The sequence below is a fragment of the Schistocerca gregaria genome, chromosome 4 (genome assembly GCF_023897955.1).
Source record: "Schistocerca gregaria isolate iqSchGreg1 chromosome 4, iqSchGreg1.2, whole genome shotgun sequence".
Classification (NCBI taxonomy): Eukaryota; Metazoa; Arthropoda; class Insecta; order Orthoptera; family Acrididae; genus Schistocerca; species Schistocerca gregaria.
The window spans coordinates 109,377,459-109,390,976 of record NC_064923.1 but is presented as its reverse complement, the minus strand read 5'-3'; the positions used below and the strand labels follow the sequence as shown (position 1 = coordinate 109,390,976).

The 13,518-nt window shown below is 43.9% G+C and overlaps 1 protein-coding gene and 1 non-coding gene across 2 annotated transcripts in view; both read left to right on the top strand.

Annotated features, from left to right (window-relative positions):
• LOC126267344 (RNA-binding protein Raly-like) overlaps positions 1-13,518 on the top strand; it is a 953,265-nt gene that overhangs the window by 728,213 nt on the left and 211,534 nt on the right. The window lies entirely within an intron of this gene.
• On the top strand, positions 3,693-3,767 carry Trnas-cga (transfer RNA serine (anticodon CGA)). Its single transcript has one exon. It is a non-coding gene; the product is annotated as a tRNA-Ser (tRNA).

The following is a 13,518-nucleotide window of genomic DNA, read 5'->3' as shown; positions in this document are numbered from 1 at the left end:
AGCAACCCAACAACCTCTGGTCGCACCACAGACGAAACGTTTCGAGACGATTTGGTGGCCTCTATAACGTATAAGTGCGACAAAAATGACTAGCGTAGAAGTGCGAAAACGTATAAATGGATGAAGTGAAAGTGAGGTAACTTTCTATAGAAAATCGAAAAAATGCACAGTATACAGCACACAAGTGCGAACAAGGGAGAGCTGAGAGACCTGTAAATGCGGTTTCTCTGTACTCCCAAGTTTGAGCAGCACCATAATCTAGATTATCGCGTGTAGAGTTCAAAACGAAGCTTTTTCCCAGCATGTGATTCAGAAATGACATACACGGGAGAACGGTGTGAATAACCTGGCAAATCCTCTACACCGGGTGATCAAAAAGTCGGTATAAATTTGAAAACAATAAATCACAGAATAATGTAGATAGAGAGGTACAAATTGACACACATCCTTGGAATGACATGGGGTTTTATTAGAACCAAAAAAAAATACAAAAGTTAAAAAAATGTCCGACAGATGGCGCTTCATCTGATCAGAATAGCAATAATTAGCATAACACAGTAAGACAAAGCATTTCCTCGAAGAAAAAAAGGCCCGATAACGGTAGATGTGGTAAATCCAACCCATACCATGACTTTCTCGTCGTGCAATGGAGTTTCCACGACAGTTCTTGGATTTTAGGTAGCCCAAATTCTGCAGTTGTGGGCGTTGACAGATCCTCGGAGAGTGAAATGCGCTTCGTCGGTCCACAACACGTTACTCAACCAATCGTCATCTTCCGCCACCTTTTGAAACGCCCACACCGCAAATGCTCTCCGCCTCACTAAATCGCCAGGTAACAGTTCATGATGCCGATGGAATTTGTACGGATAGCATCGGAGGGTACGTCTAAGTGCCAACCAAACAGTCTTGTTTGGAATGCCGGTGCGACGTGTGACTGCACGAGCGCTGACTTCCCCGTGCATAGACGAACCCGCTACGAATCCCCTTCTTGTGGCGATAGGATCGTAACGCTGAACTAGCACATTCCCCATTCAGATAATACAGCTTCAGTAAAAGCACCTTCTCAGATAACGTCAACATGCTGCGACTGCTGGCGCATCTGATTCTCTCTCTCTCATTACAGCTCCTTTTATACACGATTGTCATGCGCAGTCGCTGACATTTTGCTGTCTAGCGCCATCTGTCGGACATTTTGTGAACTTGGTTTTTTTCTTGTTCTAATAAAACCCCATGTCATCCCAAGCATGTGTGTCAATTTTTACCTCTCTATCTACATTTTTTCCGTGATTTATAAAGTTTTAAATTTATACTGACTTTTTGATCACTCGGTAGATACCAGAATAGTTTGACGTGCGAGATTACGCTAACATGAGTCAAATATGGAGCTCGGTAGAAGGACAAATCTCGCTGCTACGGTTTCCCGCGGCTGTTACCACTGTATGCCGTGACCAGTGGAAAAAGTGACAAGCGCTCCCGCTATGTTCGTGTTTAGAAAAGGGAAATATGTTTATTTTGTGGAGGGCGAGCGCCGGAGGTGAAAACAAACGGCAGCGTGTGGCAGAGCATCGCTACCGCGGCGGGCTGTGCTGTGCCGTGCCGTGCGTCCTCTTGAGTAAGCGCTTGGCCCGCTTTCCGTATTCGCATGAGTCAACGGAGTTAATTTGGCGTGCCCGGCCGGTGGTACACGTCACGCAGCCGGGACAACGGCGGTATTCATAGCGACGCACCTGTCTCGTCCCTCTCTCTTTCTCTCTCTCTCTCTCCCTCCCTGGGGATCCACGTGCTGTCACTCGGGGACGAGCGCGTCGCTACTGTGTGCCATGGCCGCACCGCGCCGGGCCCCCTGAAGGCGACACAGGCTATTCTGCATTCTGTCTCTAAAGAATCATCAATGAAACGGCGGAGTAAACTGGTACAATAATATACTTACATGGATATGGTGTCTGTTCTTTCTGACATGTCCGAAAGAACAGACAGCATTGATGACCTGCAGCCGTCTAGAACGAAATTAGAATTATATTAATACCGTCGGCTGCGCACGGGCCTTGATATAGATCAACGGTGACAGGTGAAAATGTGTGCTCCGAGCCGGCCGTCCCTGATGTCGCTTCGGCAGCGCGAGACGCTCCTTTTCAGTCTTTTGAGCACTTCCAAGTAGAAAGCTGTGTTCACTGTAGTCTCGGTAGGTACGAATTCGTTGTGAACAGTCTCTCTGACAATGAGCATGGTTTTGATCCTGGACTTGCTCATGCGTGCCTTCTTGGGACGGGGCGACAATGGGGCGTGCCACTGGCACTCTGAACTCTCCTTTCTGTCTCAGGGTCGTACTCAAAAATCCACGACTCATCACCAGTGATAACTGAGTTTAAGAAATGAGGATCATTTTCACACATTTCCAACATCTCTCGGCACCGACACACTCGCATGTGCTTGTGTTCGTCGGTCAACATTTTTAGGGCGAGTTTGGCACACTCGTCTCTCATGTTCAAATCTTCGGTCACAATGCGAAAGACCGTTGTTTTTGACATGTTTAGAGCTTGTGCTATCAAGTGAAGGCTCAGCCGTCTGTCAGCGTTCAAACAGTCGGGCACATACGTCACATTTTCGTAGACTCATGCGGTTGATGGCCGCCCACTGCAAGGTTCGTCGGTGATCTCCTCTCTGTCCTCCGTGAACGACTTGTGCCATCGGAAAGCTTGTGGTTTGGACAATCAGTCAGTTCCAAAGGCATGCTGAAGTAATGGAAACGTTTCGGGGGCGGACTTTAACGTAAAATTTGATAGCGTACCGTTGCTCTACAGAATGATCCATTGTGCCATGTTACATAAACTCAAAACAGTGTTGACGGAAATACACGTCCTGACTCTCTGGCAGCTCGCAGCCGAATGAGACAATGGGCGTTTTGAAGCTAACACTCCCGTCCCACAGCCGGTAACAACACGCTGTGGTGTACCGTTGCGTCAGAAAAAAATTGGTTTCATTACTTATGGAACTTACTCTGTACACACAACATACGACCTGTCCACACTGCTTTACTTCCGCCAGTAGCTTGTCTCCTACCTTCCAGATTTCACGGAAGCTCTCCGACGAATCTTGAAGGACTAGCACTTCTGGAAGAAAGGGTACTGTGGAGACGTGGCATAGCCAACCTCTGGTGGATGCTCCCAGACTGAAATTTTCACTCTGGAGTGGAATGTAAGACTTTGTACCGGCCCGAGGACTGGTATCTTTTCCTTTCGCGATCAAGTGCTCTACCACCGAGTTACCCACGCACCACTCACGACCCATGTGTCAAGATACACAAGTGAAAACACGTCTAGTACAGAATGAGATTTTCACTCTGCAGCGGAGTGTGCGCTGATATGAAACTTCCTGGCAGATTAAAACTGTGTGCCCGACCGAGACTCGAACTCGGGACCTTTGCCTTCCGCGGGCAAGTGCTCTACCCACTGAGCTACCGAAGCACGACTAACGTCCGGTACTCACAGCTTTCATATCAGCGCACACTCCGCTGCAGAGTGAAAATCTCATTCTGGAAACATCCCCCAGGCTGTGGCTAAGCCATGTCTCCGCAATATCCTTTCTTTCAGGAGTGCTAGTTCTGCAAGTTTCCCAGAAGAGCTTCTGTAAAGTTTGGAAGGTAGGAGACGGATACTGGCAGAAGTAAAGCGGTGAGTACCGGACGTGAGTCGTGCTTCGGTAGCTCAGTTGGTAGAGCACTTGCCCGCGAAAGGCAAAGGTCCCGAGTTCGAGTCTCGGTCGGGCACACAGTTTTAATCTGCCAGGAAGTTTCACGTCTAGTACAGTTTTAAACGTGACTGTTACTGCCGCGCAGAGTGACTGCGCTGATAGAGGCGCCATGTCACTAATTGCGCCGCCGGAGATTGGAGTCCTCCCTCGGGCGTGTGTGTGTGTGTGTGTGTGTGTGTGTGTGTGTGTGTGTGTTGTCATTAGCATAAGTTAGTTTACGTAGTGTGTAAGTCTAGGGACCGATGACCACAGCAGTTTGGTTCCTTAGGAATTCACAAACATTCAGACTGTTACTCAGTAACTGTACACTAATTTCGAAATACGATTATACAGCCAACCTGTTGCGAGTAACAGTTTGGTACATTGACCTAAGTTTCGCCACCTGCTAAAATTTTGATAAACATTGCGAAAAAGCTATACTGAAGTCAAAAATAATACCTAGTTTAGTGTATCAAACAGGTATTTGTAACTGGTTGGCTTATAATCCTATTTTGAAACAAATGTAATATGTCCTTTGAAACTAAACTAAACTCCGTCCGAACAGGCCTCGAAAGACCCTAACGGTATCGACCGCCGTGTGATTCTCAGCTTATAGGCGTCACTTGGTGCGGATATGGAAGGGCGTGTAGTCTAGTGTACACACCGCTCTCCCGGCCGTTGTCAGTATTCGTGACCGGAGCAGCTAGTTCTTAATCGAGTAGCTCCTCAATTTTCCTCAAAAGGGCTGAGTGCAGCCCGCTTCCCAACAGCGCTCGGCAACCTGAACGGTCACCCATCCAAGTGCTAGCCAAGCCCGAAACTGCTTAACTGTGGTGATCTGACGGGAACCCACTGCGTCACGGCCGTTGGCATGTTGTCCTTTAGTGTAAATATATTTAACATATAAGTGAGGTAAGTGCTCGGCAGGTGGTACATGAGACTACTTTCAGACTATTTCTCGATCTGTCCACTATCGAATAACGTATGGAAAAACGAAGACCCAGATCATTCAGTGCGAACTCTGATTTATCTTATTTTGTTAAGAGGTCATTTCTGCCTGTAAAGGTGTAAGTCAAAAAAATATTTTCGCATTTCTAGGAGAAAATTGATGTCTTAATTTCCTTGAAAAGATCCCGACGCATTGAAAAACCCCATTGATAAGCCTTCAGCAAAACACGAAGTAACGAGCGATCGGATGCTGTAGCGAAAACTGTGTATACTTACACATAAGGAGCATTTTACATTACGTGTAAATGAAGGCAGAAAGGTCGTAGTTCATATAGTCTGAAACAACTGGTGGTTCAAATGATTATAATGGCTCTGAGCTCTATGGGAATTAACACCTGAGGTCATCAGTCCCCTAGAACTTAGAACTACTTAAACCTAACTAACCTAAGGACAACACACACATCCATGCCCGAGGCAGCATTCGAACCTGCGATCGTAGAATTGGCGCGGTTCCAGACTGAAGTGCCTAGAACCGCTCGACCACCACGACCGGCTGACGTTTTATGGATTGCGTGGTTGCCATTCAAGTGTGAAGACACTTGGCAACGTTTTCATGAGATTCACATCACGGAATCTGTTCGTGACTTACCCTAGGTTGCTGAGCAACCAGTGCAGTTGTGCGATATGGCGTTTTCGACGAAACCAGTCTTCATCGTGAGTCGTGTTATCTTCCGGTACTCATGCACAGCCCAGCGAGTTCATTCTTTCCCGTGATAATTACATTGTTGCACTTTTCTTGATCACAGTTTTCGTTCTGCACATATCTTTCGTGTCTCTTACATTAATTATATTGATGCACAGACCAAATCAAAATGTCGTTAATTGTATCTTCTACACTAGTCCATTACAAATATGGAATTGGTAGTTTGAGAATGAGTATTTCAAAATAACGACACTTGGAAGAAGAGATTCAGCACGGTACTTTGTAACGTTAAGTGTTTTCATTATTTAGAAATGCCACTAGATAAATTCTGTCCTAGTTTTCAGCTGTGCAAAGATGCCACATGAACAATTAAGATTCTATCTGAGGGACGGTAGCAGTACACGCTAAGATGCGCTGGTCAGAGATAAAATTCCGTGGCAATTAAACGCACGAAACTATGCGCACGCTATTGTTTCAGGCAGATCAGGACACGAAGATAGGCCGCTTCAAAACCTGGTGTGCAGGGCCAGCAAACCGTCACACTTGTCCCTACAGCCTTACGTCAGGTAATCTTCCTTGCCAACAGCTTTTCACGTAAACGTTTTCCATTCCAGAAACTGAATTTCCACCCTCGAGCATCTGAAACTACCTGTTTCGGTTCGTACATAATTCGTCATGTGGTCGAACGAGCGTACGGCAGGTGTGCTGCCGGCATAGGTATCTCCCATAAATTATTACCATCGTCAATTGAACATTTAAAAGGCCTCACATGACTGAAATGCTCAATCAGACCTGAACTACGCAAGACCGCAAAGAATTCCTTGGAGCGGAAAACATACAGGTAGAGCTTAAAAAATACTTGTGTCAATGAGGTCGTTATAGAGTACTAGGGCCAAGTAATTGTAACGAATTTCAAAATGTCACTAGATAACTTGTGAATGTAGAAAATCGTGTACTATAAGGAAAATTGTTTGAAACTGTCAGGAAAATAGCTTGGAACTTTTCATTACTTAAACACGCGAAACTTTCCACACGGTGTTGTTTCAGGCAGATCAGCACACGACAATAGACCACTTCGCAAGTTTGCAGGGCCATCAATATTTATTATATTTTCATGGTAACAACTGATGTGTGACATAATACGTTAAAATGGTACAGATACGAGACGTGAAAAATTTGTATATTTCAGGGGTTCTATTGTCACAATGAGTTACGTTAAGATGACCTGGACACGTTGACAAGTCTGGAGTGATGTTTCACAAGCTCGTATATTGTTCGCAAAGCGACAGTGCGCAGTATTATCCAAAACGTTCCGGGAGACATAGACTAGTAGCAATTTGGGGGCCGTTGTATACAGATCTTCTGAGGTTATGTATAGCGAAAGAAAGCAGCATTTCTCCAAACGTTATTTGAGAATCCATTAAATTACAAAGACGAACTTCTCGTTCTCCGAGAAGGTCCATAATAAGCGAAAACAAAAGTGTGTTCCATAATTCCACAATAGCTCAATGGCATCTGTGTTGCCCCATAATTATGTACATATGCCTGATGACCCTTATTGGAAGACTCTTAACGCGCTCTTTCCCAGTCGCATGGACGGGTGTCAGTGGCTGAATCAATGGCAGTTGAGTCAATGGGAGTCGCCACAATATCTTATGGAAAAGAGTTGACAGTTGAGTCAATGGAAGTCGCCACAGTATGAATGAAAAATAGTATTGTACCATGAAATTAAAACAAAACTGACTCCAGGCAGCAGAAATCAACTTAACGCTGTGCAAAAACTACAGTCATCCAAAATGAAGCTATAAGACTACAGTGTAACGAATATATTGTTTGGAATTTAAGCACCTATACCGCCACTTCGCAATTTACTATAAAGGATATTAATTATTTTAAAATGTGACACCGAAGACATAGGACCACCCAACGTCATTTTAGAACGAAATTTCAGTGCGCGTAGTAAAACTATTCCACATTCATGTTGACGTACTGACAGTTGGTAATTAAAATGAAACAAAACAGCTGCGGCAAATGGAGGGTCAACATGGAACGGAAAGCGACGAGTTATGTTGCATCACTGACCCGCATAATAGTTCCATAACGTAATAACTACGATAATCGATCACACTGCCATACACGCACATTACAATACTGTTCATGGTATAATCAATGTAACTACTCGTATTTAAACTGATAGTGCAGTGCAGCTACTAAACTGAATAATTTACTGCAATGGCGAAAATAACACGGTCGTACTGAAACTAGGGTACCAAAACGGTTGTGAAAATAATTATTAAAAGTTATCATTAGCCTACACTAGCATTAATTAATGAGCTTCAAAAAGTGAACACAAACAGTTAATGAGAAACAGCACGTCACAAGCAAACAGAATTATTTGGCTGCATTTTTGCTGTGAGGCTGAGGTTCTATATCTTTCCTCGTTCCTTCTACTGCCACACTACCTTAATTGTTATATAATGGTACACCTCTCATTGTAGTCTGTCCACACACAGCCACGTTATTTCATCGGTCATCGTACACAGAACCCACTGCAATACCACAACGAACCGTCGCCACAAACTAGTACTCTCCAAGTCGTTGCCACAAAGGAACTTTCACAGTTTCCATTTTCTCATGTTCTTCATACTCTGTAACTTTTTAACACGCATTCAGCTCTTTTGTACACTTTAACTTCTGAAACAATTGATTCCACAAATACACTACTGGCCATTAAAACTGCTACACCAAGAAGAAATGCAGATGATGAACGGGTATTCATTGGACGAATATATTATACTAGAACTGACATGTGATTACACTTTCACGCAATTTCGGTGCATATATCCTGAGTAATCAGTACCCAGAACAACCACCTCTGGCCCTAATAACGGCCTTGATACACCTGAGCATTGAGTCAAACAGAGCTTGGATGGCGTGTACAGGTACAGCTGCCCATGCAGCTTCAGCACGGTACCACCATTCGAGCACCCATGTTCGTCGTTGAGTACACCATCGCAGGCGCTCGTGTCCGTGATGCAGCGTCAAGTGTAACCACAGCCATGGTATCCGAGCTGATAGTCCACGCTGCTGCAAACGTCCTCGAACTGTTCGTGCATATGGTTGTTGTCTTGCAAACGTCCCCATCTGTTGACTCCGGGATCGAGACATGGCTGCACGATTCCTTACAGCCATGCCGATAAGATGTCTGTCATCTCGACTGTTAGTGATACGAGGCCGTTAGGATCTAGCATCGCGTTCCGTATTACCCTCCTGAACCCACCGATTCCATATTCTGCTAACAGTCATTGGATCTCGACCAATGCGAGCAGTAAGGTCGCGATACGATAAACCGCAATCGTGATAGGCTACAATCCGACTTTTATCAAAGTCGGAAACGTGATGGTACGCATTTCTCCTCCTTACACGAGGCATCACAGCAACGTTTCACCAGGCAACGCCGGTCAACTGCTGTTTTTGTATGAGAAATCGGTTTGAAACATTCTTCATGTCAGCACGTTGTAGGAGTCGCCACTGGAGCCAACCTAGAGTGATTGCTGTGAAAAGCGTATCATTTACATATCACAGCATCTCCTTCCTGTCGGTTAAATTTCGCATCTGTAGCAAGTCATCTTCGTGGTTTAGCAATTTTAAAGGCCATTACTGTAGTATGGTCCGAAAATACTGAACTGTTCTTACAGATATGACGATATTAGTGCAAGAGTTCTTTGAACTACCAACACATACTGGTTACAGTATCAGAACAGTGGCGCGTACACTCTTCTTAAATATTCCCGATCATAGTATGAACTGAAATTAAAAGACCCACAGATAAAGTTTACCCCGTGCTTTTGCGATACGCAGGACAGTGGCTTATAAGTATATGTTACTGTCTTGACATACGTAAGTCGTTACACAGCTCAGATGACATGGCCAAATTACGTTGAAGGAGATATTTTTGCAAGGTTAATATCTTATTATCTGAGGTATTAAACAGAATCACCTTAATGTTTTCTTGAACTGACAAACATCTGCGTCTTGTTTTGAGCAATTAGTTCAGGAGCCTCGCCAACGGGTTTGCCCCAGTGGTAACACCGCTTCCCGTCAGATTAAGCGTCGTCGGCCTGGGCCAGTACTTGGATTGGTGACCATTTGGACTGCCGAGCGCTGTTTGCAAGCGGTGTGCGTTCGGCCCTTGTTAGAAAAACAGCAGGTACTTGTTTGAGAAGTTGCGGCTGCGGTCTCGTAAATGTGCATGCGCTCTGGAGAGTGGTGTTCTAACCACATGCCCTCCATATTGGCATCCAGTAACGCCTGAGGGCTGAGGTTGACACGGCGACCGGTGGGTATCTTTGGGCCTTCATAGCCTGTTCGGGTTTTCACTTCAGGAGTCTATTCGAAGTGCAAATATTTGCGAAAACATACTTGACCTCTTAGCAAAAAGTAATCCAAAGCAAATAGGGGGCATAATGAGAGATACAGGGATAAGTGGTCACAAAGTTGTTGTAGGTTGACTGCTTACGGTGGTATAAAAACACATCAATAATAAAAGCTTGAAAAAATCTATTTAGAAAAGCAGATGAAAATTGACTTGTCACCTTCCTAAGAGACAATCTCCTTCCAATCTGACTATGCAACTGTAGAGCAGATGTGGTTTGAATTCAGAAAAATAGTATCGACAGCAGTTGAGAGCTATATACCAAATTAAGATAACAAGAGGAAATACAATACCCAAGGAAGAAAATGGATTAATCCTCTGAATTACAGACCCAATCCACTAACGTCGATCTGCACTAGGATTTTGGACAATATACGAAAAGGAAAGATTTATTGACAAATAACCAACACAGATTCAGGAAACATCGTGCTTGTGAAACATAACAAGCTCTTTATTCTGACGAAGTAACGCGTACTGTTCACAGAGGATGACAAATTGATTCCATATTTTTACATTTCCAGAAGGTTTTTGATACAGTGCCTCACAAGCGCCTTCTAATAAAAATGCGTTTATGTGGTGTAAGTTATCGACTCAGTTGTGTGATGGGATTCGTCATTTACTATCAGTTTTTCCCAAAAAAACCGTCGACCGTGTGCTGTTCCCCATTAACATAAACAATTTAGGAGAAAATTTCAGCAGATATCTTTCATTGTTTCAGATGACGCTGTCATTTACCGACTTGTATAGTCATCAGATGATATAAACGAATTGCAAAATGAATTAGATAGGTTATCTGTATGGTGCAAAAAGAGACAGCTGACTCTAAATAATGAAAAGTGTGAAGTCATGCGCGAAAAGGAGTCCATTTAGTTATGGTTACACGATAAATCACACAAATCTGAGGCTAAGCGCAAATCAACACGCTCTGCGCTGACAGAAAAGAACCTCGCGCACACTGTATTCTTTCTCAAGCGATTTTACAGAAACTATTGAGTAAAAATATTTCATTTTTACCTTGCTTCTAGCGTTATATATTAGCTCCGTGGTGAAGTGCCGATCGTCTCGTTATTGGCCATACTGCGGTATACACAGACGCTATGCAAAATTCGAAAAGTTTGTAATGGTAAACAAGGGTCGTTATGATTTTGCATTTGGTACGTATTACACCATATGTTGCAGCGTATGAAATTGAGCCAATATGTCGAATTTTTCCTTAGACTACCTCGAGAAAATGGATCCTATGTAGCACGCTCACTCCAGATCTTAGGCCCGCGAGAATTAAATATGCACAAGATCCCTCCGTGGGAACTGGGTGTTTGTGTTATCCTCATCACTTATCAACATCATCGTCATCATCATTCGTGATAGTGGCTAGATTGTACTTTGTAAAATAATTGGACTGTCTAAAAATTGGGACTTTGTATTTTGTCAATTCGTAAACACACACAACTTTCTTATCTGTGGCGAAGTATCAGTAGTTATACTTCCTTTTTTATTTTATTCACTCAAGCGACGGTAATTTTTAAAGAATTAACAAAAGTTTCATAGCATGAAAATAAACATGAAATTTCTTCTCTTATGCTACTGCAAACAGACGCTATGGGATTTTTCATAAACTATTGAGCTCTTTGATTGTCAATTGCTTGTTTCAAATGGTTCAAATAGCTGTGAGCACTATGGGACCTGACATCTGAGGTCATCAGTCCCCTAGAAATTAGAACTACTTAAATCTAACACATCCATGCCCGAGGCAGGATTCGAACCTGCGACAGTAGTGGTCGCGCGAGTCCAGGCGGATGCTCCTAGAACCGCTCGGCCACAGCGGCTGGCATTACTTGTTTAATGAGGCACCCTGTTTCAGAATTCTGTCGCAGTAGCTTCTGCGAGATTAGTTTGTGCAATTTACACTGCGTTTTGGCAAAGAAAGTAAAATTAAACCTGTCAGGAAGACAAGTATGGCCGTTACCCATAACTGGTGATGCTTCCTCGAATGAGAAAAGGTTAACAATTCACACAAAAATAGATTGCCAATTCTGTTGGAATTTTGGTTGAATCCCCGTAACCCATCGTATTTTTAACACTGAACGACTGGAACGGTAATTTACAAAAGGATTTTGTTCCTCCTCTTTATAAGAGCAGTATTAAAATGATGGTGGGCGTTCCCTTCAGGCGGAATGGTAGGCACATGCCTACTCAGTGATATTAAAATTCAGTTCACAGTGAGGCTGTATTTTTCGGATAGGCAACACTTCCACTACCCATATACGCCATGCCGTAGTGAACACATCTCACGACTACCTTCACGCTCCCCGCCTCATCCCTCTGTGTTCGCGTGGTGCGCAGCGCGAGAAACTGTGCCGCAACCAGAACGCCGCGCGACCGGGAGCAGACGCGAGTCGCCGTCCAATTTCAATCTGTGAAGTTATAAACATGCGTGCTGCACTGGACACGCAACACGCGTATCAATTTGCGCTCTGTCGAAGGACTGTAAATTCAGCTAAACAGGGATTACAATTTCGAATAACTTAAATTGGAATGATCACGCAGATAACATTGCAGGGAAACCAAACAAAAGCCAGCGATATATCGGCAGAACACTTAGAAAATGCAAAAGGGCTACAAAAGAGATTGCTTACACTACGCTTGTCCGCCCACATCTGGAGTGTTGCTGTGCAGCGTATGATTCATATCGGATAGGATTGAAGGAGGACATCGACAAAGTTCGAAGAAGGGCAGCTCGTTTGTATTTTCGTGAAAGGGGGGGGGGGGGAGTTCATTGATATGCTACAAAGAGTAGTGGCCGAGCGGTTCTAGGTGCTACAGTCTGGAACCGCGCGACGGCTACGGTCGCAGGTTCGAATCCTGCCTCTGGCATGGATGTGTGTGATGTCCTTAGTTTAGTTAGGTTTAAGTTGTTCCAGGTTCTAGGGGACTGATGACTTCAGAAGTCATGTCCCGTAGTGTTCAGAGCCATTTTTGCTATCATTAAAACTAAGACTTATCTCTTTGCCGGAGGGTTTTCTCGTGAAACTTCAGTCACAAACTTTCCTCCCAGAGTGAGAAATATTTTGTTACCACCCACCTACATAGGAAGAAATGATCACCATAATAAAATAAGAGATATCAGTGCTCGTACGGAAAGATTTAAATGTTCCTTTTTCCCGCGCTCTGTTTGATAGTGGAACGGTATAAAAGTGGCTTGAAAATGGTTGAAGGAACACTATGCCCGGATCTTATCTGTGAACTGCAGAGTAATCATGTAGATATAGGTGTAGGTGTAGTATGTATCAGTAAAACACTTTCGATACCCGTATACGTCTGTGCTGCATCGGAAAAGGCGCTTGTCCAAATTATTGTCATTAGTCAGAGGTCGGAACTGTTGCGGGAATTTCATAACTGTGTTAGTAAATAACATGTTCCGCTTGTCTATGGGCTTTTGTGTTGAAACTGCGTTCCTGACTGTGAGTGAGCTCGGTGTAGTTGCATATACACAGCAATTCTGTAACACAGGAACTTACAGTCAAGTTATATATGCTTTTCACCATTCAAGCTACCAGCCTTTCGCAACACTTGCCACGTGAGGGTGATTACACTAACTTCCAGACATCTTACAACAAATGCATATGCTACCTTTTCAGCTGGATTTCACAAATGCCCAGTTAACAAATACGTGTCGGTGACGTGGAATACCATTTCTGAAGTT